The sequence below is a fragment of the Sapajus apella genome, unplaced genomic scaffold, assembly GCF_009761245.1.
Source record: "Sapajus apella isolate SASKATOON/1434 unplaced genomic scaffold, GSC_monkey_1.0 scaffold64, whole genome shotgun sequence".
NCBI classification, from domain to species: domain Eukaryota; kingdom Metazoa; phylum Chordata; class Mammalia; order Primates; family Cebidae; genus Sapajus; species Sapajus apella.
Genome location: NW_022437004.1, coordinates 2,161,166 through 2,171,045, shown reverse-complemented (window position 1 = coordinate 2,171,045; position 9,880 = coordinate 2,161,166).

Sequence of the window (9,880 nt, the reverse complement as noted above, 5' to 3'; positions counted from 1 at the left end):
CATAGGGTTTCTTCACAGTGCCTTCAAATAATCAGCTAGAGCTCTCAGTAGACAGTATTCTGCAATACTAGAATCTAGTGCTGTGATCATTGAAGTTTTACATGTCAACTCCAACCTCAGGGCTTCTGGAATTTCTGTGTGCACCCTGGGGTGAGGGTTTCCACAGTTTGGTCCAACAGGCCTAAGACTAGCCCATGGAAAACTCCATGTCTGGGTGATTCAAGAGACAGAATCATTATCTTTTTCATTGAGCTGTGATGAGGAGACTTGAGTTGGGGAAGAGGAGGGAATGGATTGTAAATATGAGGTCTGTGGGCTAATAGTGCAATATTGAATGAAGGATTTTTTTTTCAGACATAAGAATTTTATTAAGGAAAGGCTCACAGACACATCCATAAATGAATGGGAGGTGGATGGGGAAAGGGATGAAGCTCAGCAAGGGTGTGATTTCACGTGAAGTCCCGGCATTGGCCTGACTGCCAGGGGAGGGACCTATGGAGCATAATTTATGCTTCAGAGTGTGTGCCTCCTTGTGAAGGGATCTGGGCTTTTTACTCCTGACCCTGTCAGTCAGTGGCCTCAGCCAAGGGGAGTGGGAGGTGGAGTGGCCACAGGCACATAAAACTCCCAGAGCCTACTGGCTTTCTATATGGGCAGACTGGCTCCAACATCAGGTCACAGGTAACAGCTTTAACCACAAATCACTTAGTTAAGATTGAGTACAGAGTGCTGGCAAGAGATCCTAGGGGATCTGGATGGCTGCCAACAGTACTGGTCACAACCTATACTTCCAATACTGCCTGCTCACCACCAGGCACCAGTTGTGGGTCTTTCATTGCATGCTGCCATAAGAGAAAATTAATAGTACCTTTTGAAAATTCTGGGTTGGCTTTTCATCATCTACAGACGTACTTCTTTCCTCCAGTGGGTAGAAGTGAGTGTCCCTCTGCAAGACTGAGCAGCCATCAAAGTTAAAGTTGACCTGGGACATTTGAAAACTATGGAGGGCAGGCCAGGCATGGTGGCTCACACTTGTAATCCCAGAACTTTGAGAGACCAAGACGGGCAGATCACCTGAGGTCAGGAGTTCAAGACCAGCCTGGCCAACATGGAGAAACCCCATCTCAACTAAAAACACACAAAAAATTAGCCCGGCATGTAGCATGTACTGGTAGTCCAGCTACTTGGGAGGCTGAGGCAGGAGAGTCACTTGAACCCGGGATGGGGAGTTTGCACTGAGCCAAGATCACACCATTACACTCCAGCCTGGACAAGAGCGAAACTTTGTCTCAAAAAAAAAAAAAAAAAAGAGTCCAGGAGAGCCTTTTCTTTTTTCTTTTCTTTTCTTTTCTTTTTTTTTTTTTTTTTTGAGACAAAGTTTCACTCTTGTTTTCCAGGCTGGAGCGTAATGGTGTGATCTCGGCTCAGTGCAACCTCCCCCTCCCGGGTTCAAGTGACTCTCCTGCCTCAGCCTCCCGGCACATGCCACCTTGCCTAGCTAATTTGTGTATTTTTAGTAGAGACGGGGTTTCATCATGTTGACCAGGATGATCTTGAACTCCTGACCTCAGATGATCCACCCGCCTCAACCTCCCAAAGTGCTGGGATTATAGGCGTGAGCCACCGGTCCCAGCCACTCCTGTATACTTAGTTGAGGCGTTTTCTGAGACAGACAGATGCAGAGAGTAGATTCCCAGAGGCTGGTTTTGGATGGCCAAACATTTCATAGAATTTATCCAGAGATTTCTGAAGTCCATTACCCTTTTCTTTGGTCTCTGATTGGCCTTTCACAGAAGGCGAAATCAGAAGTTCTCAGTGGTCCCAGAGTCATTTTGTTCACTATTTAGGCTACTGGTGTCTGGATCCACATCAGAAAAGCCAGGAAAAGAATGGAATTTCATAGAACTAAAAGCCTCGCTGTTGGCCTCTTGGCTGGGTCTCTGTAGGACATAATCCCTTACATACAGGCTTTTGGCAGGTCCAAAATACTGTCCTCTGACAGGCTGCCTGGGGTGGCTTCCTGGCAGCCATAGTCCACCCTGCAGCAAAAAAAACCAAAGTACCTATTTTCTCCACTTCCTTTGCAACTAGTCAAAAGTGCTCAAGAAAGCCTCTCCTTTATGGAAAAAGGCAAAGTCCTCTTGAGACTTTTTAATCCTATTTGTCCTTTCACCCTTTACACCCTTCCTGCCTGGAATGTAGAAGTGAAGGCTGAAGGCAAAGCAGCCATCTTGCATTAATGCCACAACTAGCATGATGGTGAAGCTCTATAGGGTAAGCATGGCAGGGCAGAAAGATGAAAAGAGGCTGGAACCCTGGAAGCAATTTGAAGCCACTGTACCTACCCCCACACTTGTAATGAATGAGACAAATAAACCCCTATTTGTTTAAGCCACTATAATACAGTTTTCTGTTATTTATAGACGAATGCATTACTGATATAGATTATACAGTTACAAAGATCACATTTCTCTTCTAGAAGGTAAGTTGACCTGAAGAAAAAGTCCTGCAACACAAAGATAAGGGCCAATCAGAAGGTTCCTGTAGGAGCCCAGGGCAAAGACAGTGAGGCCTTGAAAGATTTAGTGTGAGAAAAAGATACATTATCACAAATTTTTGTCAAGTTTGTAAATTTTTTCCATAATTCTTATGATGAAAATAATTCCATAACCACACACTTATAAAATATATTAAATTAAAAATTATTCCCAGATTAACCAAAGTCTACTTGGTTTCAGTTGGATAAACTCAAGAGCAAAACAATAAAACAAAAACCTCAACCATGTTACTCAGACATGAGAATTTTATTTTATTGCTGCTCTGAGAATACATCTAATTATTCAATCATGCCAATTAAATAGGAAGTTCACCTGCTGACAAACAGCTCTCTTGGGATATATCAGAATAAACCATAGCAATAATCAGATTTTCTAATCAATATTAACTTAATCACATTACACACTTGCTACTTTCCTTTATATTTAGATACAAAATTTGTTTCTTATGTTTAGTCTTTCATTTATGACAACAATCTCATGGTTAAGAAGATAAAGGCTGGGAGCAGTGGCTCATGCCTATAATCCCAGCATTTTGGGAGGCTGAGGCAGGTAGATCACCTGAGTCCATGAGTTCAAGTCCAGCCTAGGCCACATGGCGAAACTCTGTCTCTACAAAAATACAAAAGTTAGCCAGGCACGGTGTTGCACACATGTAGTCCCAGCTACTTGAGAGACTGAAGTGTTAGGATTACCTGAGCCCACAGAGGTCGAGGCTGTAGTGAGCCATGGTCATGCCACTGCACTCCAGCCTGGGTGACAGAGTGACACCCTGTCTCAAAACCAAAAGAAGATAAAATATTTTGTTTCCTTTTGACCATGAAAACAGTCATCCCATCTGAAGCATTTTTTTTTTTTTTTACAAACTCTAATTATCCATTAATAGCATAAACATCCAGAGGGAGATCAAGATGGCTGACTACATGCTGGTAGTATCCACTTCCTCCACAGAGAGGAACAGCAAGTAGATGCATTACAAATGGATCATCTAGGAGTGAATGCCAGGGTTCACCAGAGAGGAGACTGGAAACACCAGAAGTAAGGAGAGGCTTTGAGGCAGCTTGCCCAGCTTGGGGACTGACAGAGTCGGAAGAGGCTTCTGGACATGGGAAAACAGTAAGAAAGAAACTCCCAGGGCTCTGAAATGGGTTTTTACAATCTTGGCTATGGGAGAAACCCTTGACCCACTAGGGCCTTGGGCCTGATATATGAAGCTGCTTAAAAATTGCACGGAGACATTGTTCCAGAAAGGAAACCCACACAGTATCCCACAGGTGTCCAAGCCTAGAGCAGGCTCAGCTAGGTGCCCGTTTGAGAGCCTAGATACTAGGGATCTACAGACACCATTGCTGCCACTGCACTGCTCCAGGGAAGGAGAGCGGGGACTAGGCGCTCCCACACACTGCTATGAGGGTCCCTACCTCCCTGATGCAGGCTGCTAAGACTGAAACAAGAGTAAGCCACACTCCCCATAGCTTCTTGCCTATGCTGCTTGACTGAGAGGTTCCCCATCCTCTCTGGTCCCAGGCCCAAGGTACCATTTTCAGAGTTCAAAACCAGGCTGTGCCCTCCTGGGGCACAGTTCAGGCCGATGGGACTGTAGCCAACAACCAGCCAAGAATAATCAGGGAAACCAGGCTCACGTACACATATCCAGGACAATACCCACTGCCCTCCAATGGGCTGCGTGAGGCAAGTAGACCTCAATCCCCATGTTTTTTTGCCCACACTGCCTGCCTGGAAGGGACCTCACCCTTCCTGGTCACAAGCCCAAGGCGCCATTTTGAGAGTTTAATGCAAAGCCACACCTTGCTCTTAGACTGAGTTTGAGTTGGCATGGTAGCAACTGTCACCCAGCCGGGGAAGGCCAGAGAAACCAGGCTCTCCTATGCACACCTAGGACAATAACCTACCTCCCTGCTATGGGCTGCTGTGAGACTAAGACTCAAGCAGACCACACTCCCCACAGCTTCTTGCCATGCTGCTCACCTGACAGGGGCCCCACCTTCTCTGCTCACAGCCCACAGCTGGCACCATTTTGAGAGTTTAACACCAGGCTGTACTCTGCCCTTGGGGTGAATTCAAGGTGATGCAGCTGCAGCTGCCACTGAGCCATGGAAGACACAGGGGAGAGAAAGCTCTCCTAAGCACACTCAGGATAATACCCACCACCCTGCTACAGGCAGATGAGGGCTGGGGACGTGCCTGCACAACCTATCACAGCTTTCTGCAACACCAGTGTGGACTGCTTGGCTCCAGTGGATTGTTCCACCATTGCAACCATCATCACCCATATCAAACTAGCAGATCAGGCACCTAAGAACCCATCCACACACCTGGTCCACTGCTCCCACTACTAGCTGCTAAGCAAGCCACGTGGAAGTCCAAGAATCAGGACCCACTAACACCAAAATCCAGTGTAAGCTGCTCTGGGGCCTAAAACAGGCACACTTACCCCATAGCTGCCACCATTAAGGCCTAAAGATTGGTTCAGAAACATCAGCCCCGAGGGCAGAACTAATAGCCTTAACTAGAGCGTTATTACTGTCAAAAGACAAAAGAGCAAACATATACACTGACTCCAAATATGCATTTGCAACCTTACATGTGCATGGGTATATCTATAAAGAAGGAGGGCTCCGAACAGCAGACATTTGAGATTGTGAAAGGATTATAGTGACTGGTATGACAGTATGATGACAGGAATGAAAGGGCAAGGTAAGGTAAATCACAAGTTAAAAGAAGTCGACCAGGTGCAGTGGCTCATGCCTGTAATCCTAGCACTTTGGGAGGCTGAGGTGGGCAGATTGCCTGAGTTCAGGAGTTCAAGATCAGCCTGGACAACATGGTGAAACCTTTCCCTACTAAAATACAAAACATTAGCTGGGCATGGCAGCAGGCGCCTGTAGTCCCGGCTACTCAGGAGGCTGAGGCAGGAGAATTGCTTGAACCCAGGAAGCGGAGGTTGCAGTGAGCCGAGATCGTGCCACTACACTGCAGCCTGAGTGACAGAGTGAGACTTAGTCTCCAAATGAACAAATAAATAAGTATAAACAAACATCCTACTTTAGCTGAAGCCTCAGTACTATACCTTCTAAACATCATAAGTCCATTTTCTGTATAAATTCCAGAAATGACTTATTATCAAACCAATTTTACAATTATTCTTAAGTATTCTGCTCACCCATACATACAGGAAAGAATACAAAACTCATGAAACTGTTCAGTTTTTAAAAATTCCTCTCTCTGGAATGTCTTTATCCCATTAAAACAGTAGTGTCATGCTCCATGCTGGGAAGTGGTCATTTCAAAGGCTCCTGACATCATGGCCAATAGGCCAATAACCAATCCCTGAATACCAGGCATGCTCCAGCTTGAGTCCTTTGCCCTTGCAGTTCCCTCTGCCTGGAATGCTTTCCCGCCAGCATGCACCTAACTACCTCAGATCTTGACTCAATTACACTTCAGGAGAACTCATCTGTAAATCCTGGCTCTCTCCATTTCCTTTTCCTGCCTTATTTTTCTCCTTAGCACTTATCACCGTCTGACACACAATATGCTTTTCTCATTTATCGTCCATGTCCCTTCCTAATATACGTTCCATGAGGATAGGGATTTTTACGTTCTTTTCAGTGCTGTATCTCCAGTACCCAGGGCAGAGTCTGCCATGTAGGAGACCACTCAATAAATGTTTCTTCAATGAATGAATTCCTGCCCATTGAGGCTGGCCCTTAAAATACCATCATTGCTATTGTTTCTTAGTTTTGTTTATAACCTTGGGTCTCTTTTTGGCCAATGTCTTTCACTTATAAATACTTTCCTGAAATGCTCCTAAATATTGCTCCTAAAACTGCAAATACAATTAGCATGTCTCAGACTCACTTAAGCCAGGCTGCTAACACATCTTTGCTTAGGGCTTCAGCTAATCAATAAAATGGGACTCTGTGTGACCTCTTGAAGCCCAGTGCTATGATACAGGACTCAACACTGCATTTAGCTCATGGGGCTCCAAAACAGCTAGATTCAATAAAGGCATATTTAAGCCATTTGTGCCTACATACATATCCATATGCACACACACGCACACCAAAAAAAGCTTGGAATTTGCTATCTTAAAAGTCAGGAACGGCCAAAGACAATCCTAAATGTATATTAATATAAGAAGGGGTAATTATATGAAGGTACGTCTAAAATATGTCAGGCGAAGTAGAAGTTAAAATGAATGAGGAAGAACTTTCTGTACAGCCAAGAAACTACCTCAAAGAAATACTAAGAGGAAGAAAAACTTACAAAATAACATCTTAAGCGTATGACCTTAATAATGTAAAAATAAATGCAAAATATTACTCTATATTCCTGTATTCTATATTTCTATTAGCAAATAAGTTAAAGATACAGCAGTTACTAAATGCAAAGGAGAAAAATAAAATAGAGAAGGAACATATAAAATGACAGGAGAGGACGGAAATACACTTTAGCAATGCTCTCAGTGTTTAATATAAATAAATGAAGTGTTCAAAATTTTTAATTGAATAAATAAAAAGTCAAAAAGGCAGGAATGGTACATCCCTCTTCCTTTTGTTTGGTAAGCAGATATTTCTAATCAGGATTTGGTTCTAGGTATAAAATGATATTAAGTGGATGTCTCAGTCAGCCCCTGCTGCCCAAATATGGGAAAACGGGCACTTTTTATGGAATGATGTTGGCCACAGTATAAATTAGTGCATCTCTGGCAGGCAATTTCACAATGCTTAACAAAATGTTATCTGCATATGCCTTTTGATTCCCTGGCATTTACCCTCTGAACATATAAATGTTCACAAGAATGTTTGCAACAGCATTGTTTATAATACCAAAACACTGGGCCTGGCTCAGTGGCTCATGCCTGAAATCCCAGCACTTTAGGAGGCCGAGCTGGGTGGATCCCCTGAGGTCAGGAGTTTGAGAGCAGCCTGACCAACATGGTGAAACCCCGTCTCTACTAAAAACACAAAAATTAGCCGGGCATGGCAGTGTGTGTCTATAATCTCAACTAGTCAGGAGGCTGAGGCAGGAGAATCACTTGAACCCGGGATGTAGAGGTTGTAGTGAGTCGAGATCACGCCACTGCACTCCAGACTGGGCAACAAGAGAGAAAATCCATCTCAAAAATAAATAAATACCAAAACACTGGAAACAACCAATTCCTCCATTATTGGGGTATAACGAAATAGATTATGGCACCTAGTCAAAGAATTTGGTCCAACTCTGCTCCCTGAAAAAAAAAAGACTGTTGAATGTGATCTGTTTTTATAAATAAGACAAAAATGCATAAATAGATTAATATGCATGGGTACAATACGAATGCATTTAACATGAATTTGAAAAATGCAAATTAGATATTAGGTCATACGAAAATATTAATACAATTTTTTATGTGCTTGGAAGTTTCAATAATTTAAATATCCCCAAATAAAATATTTGTTTAAGAAATATTTGCTTAAAAAATACTAGCAGTCCCTAGCCAGGCACAGTGGCTCACCCCTATAATCCTAGCACTTTGGGAGGCTGAGGCAGGTGGGTCACAAGTCAAGAGATTGAGACCATCCTGGCCAACATGATGAAACCCCATCTCTACTAAAAATACAAAAATTAACTGGGCATGATGGCTCATGCCTGTAGTCCCAGGTACTCAGGAGGCTGAGGCAGAAGAATTGTTTGAACCCAGGAGGCGGGGTTGCAGTGAGCCAAGATGGCACCACTGTACCCCAACCTGGCAACAGAGTGATACTCCACCTCAAAAAATAATAATAATACTGGCAGGCCCTGTGCTTGCTTATACAATTGCAACAAGATAGTGTGACCTGAGCTGTAAACATCACTTTCTTCTGGCCAAGGTGTTGATGTGGGAAGGAGCATGGGCAGGTCAGGGAACTGAATGACTAGCTGTATGGGTACAGCACTGATGCCCCAGTCCTGTTTTCTGGCATACTCCTTTGTTCAGGAAATGGGAATAGCTGTCTACAATGCTCAATGAAAGATATTAAGAAGATACATAATCTTTCTCTTTCCTTATTTCATAATAAATTAAGTGAACCAACATATTTCCATGTTATTAAGTCCAAGTACTTTTGAGTTGCAAATAAAAGTACTCAAAGTTATGAGCTATCATGGCCTAAGTTAGCTATTTGAAAAGAAGACAAAAGTAAATTCTCATTAACTTGAAGTGTGGCTCATATCACATTACTCTGAAACAAATTTTATGAAAATTTGAAAGAACCAAATATATCTAGTTATTTTAGAGATTTAGATGTGGAAACATTTACCTTCGTGGGGAATTTTCAGGATATCTATTTTAAAATCAAACTGCTATTGACTTTGGGTTTGAGGAAAATGGTTTCTTTAGCATTAGTTTCTACATAACAGCAAAGAGAGCAGAAAGACATAACCAACCCCTCATATGCAAAACAGACAACAATGTAGACTACAACTACAATTTAACATAACTGAAAGTGTAAACATAATAACCCATAGACATGTTTAAGTGAACAGTTGATGAGAGTGGTATGAAAGTAGTTTGGTTAGTCAAAATACTGAATTTAAACAGATGAATGCAGCCAGGTGCAATGGGTCATGCCTTTAATACCAGCACTTTGGGAGGCCAAGGTAGGTAGATCACCTCGAGGTCAGGGGTTTGAGACCAGCCTGACCAGTGTGGTAAAACCCTGACTCTACTAAAAATACAAAAATTAAACAGGCATGGTGGCACACGCGTGTAGTTCCAGGTACTCAGGAGGCTGAGGAAGGAGCATCGCTTGAACCCAGGAGACGGAAGCTGCAGTGAGCCAAAATCACACACCACTGTACTCCAGCCTGGGCAACAGAGTGAATAAGACTCCACCTCAAAAATAAAACAAAACATAACAAAACAAAACAGATGTATGCAAAAAGTAGCATGAACTTTCATGCAGCTTTTATACTGCATTTGATGCAAATACCATAGAATAAAGTCATTTAATTCAGTGGAAGATGGCTAACCATTGTGTGTTTTAATAGCAAATGTACATTCAAGTCAACCTTTTTTTAACTTGAAAAAAATCAATAAAAGTCCCTGTGGGCCGAGCGCGGTAGCTCACACCTGTAATCCCAGCACTATGGGAGGCTGAGTAGGGCAAATCACAAGGTCAAGAGATCGAGACCATCCTGGCCAACATGGTGAAAACCCGTCTCTATTTAAAAAAAAAAAAAAAAAAGTCCCCTGTGTATTTTATGGTGAACCAAATACCACCTCTAAAACTGTGTGTGTGTGTGTGTGTGTGTGTGTGTGTGTGTGTGTGTGTGTGTGT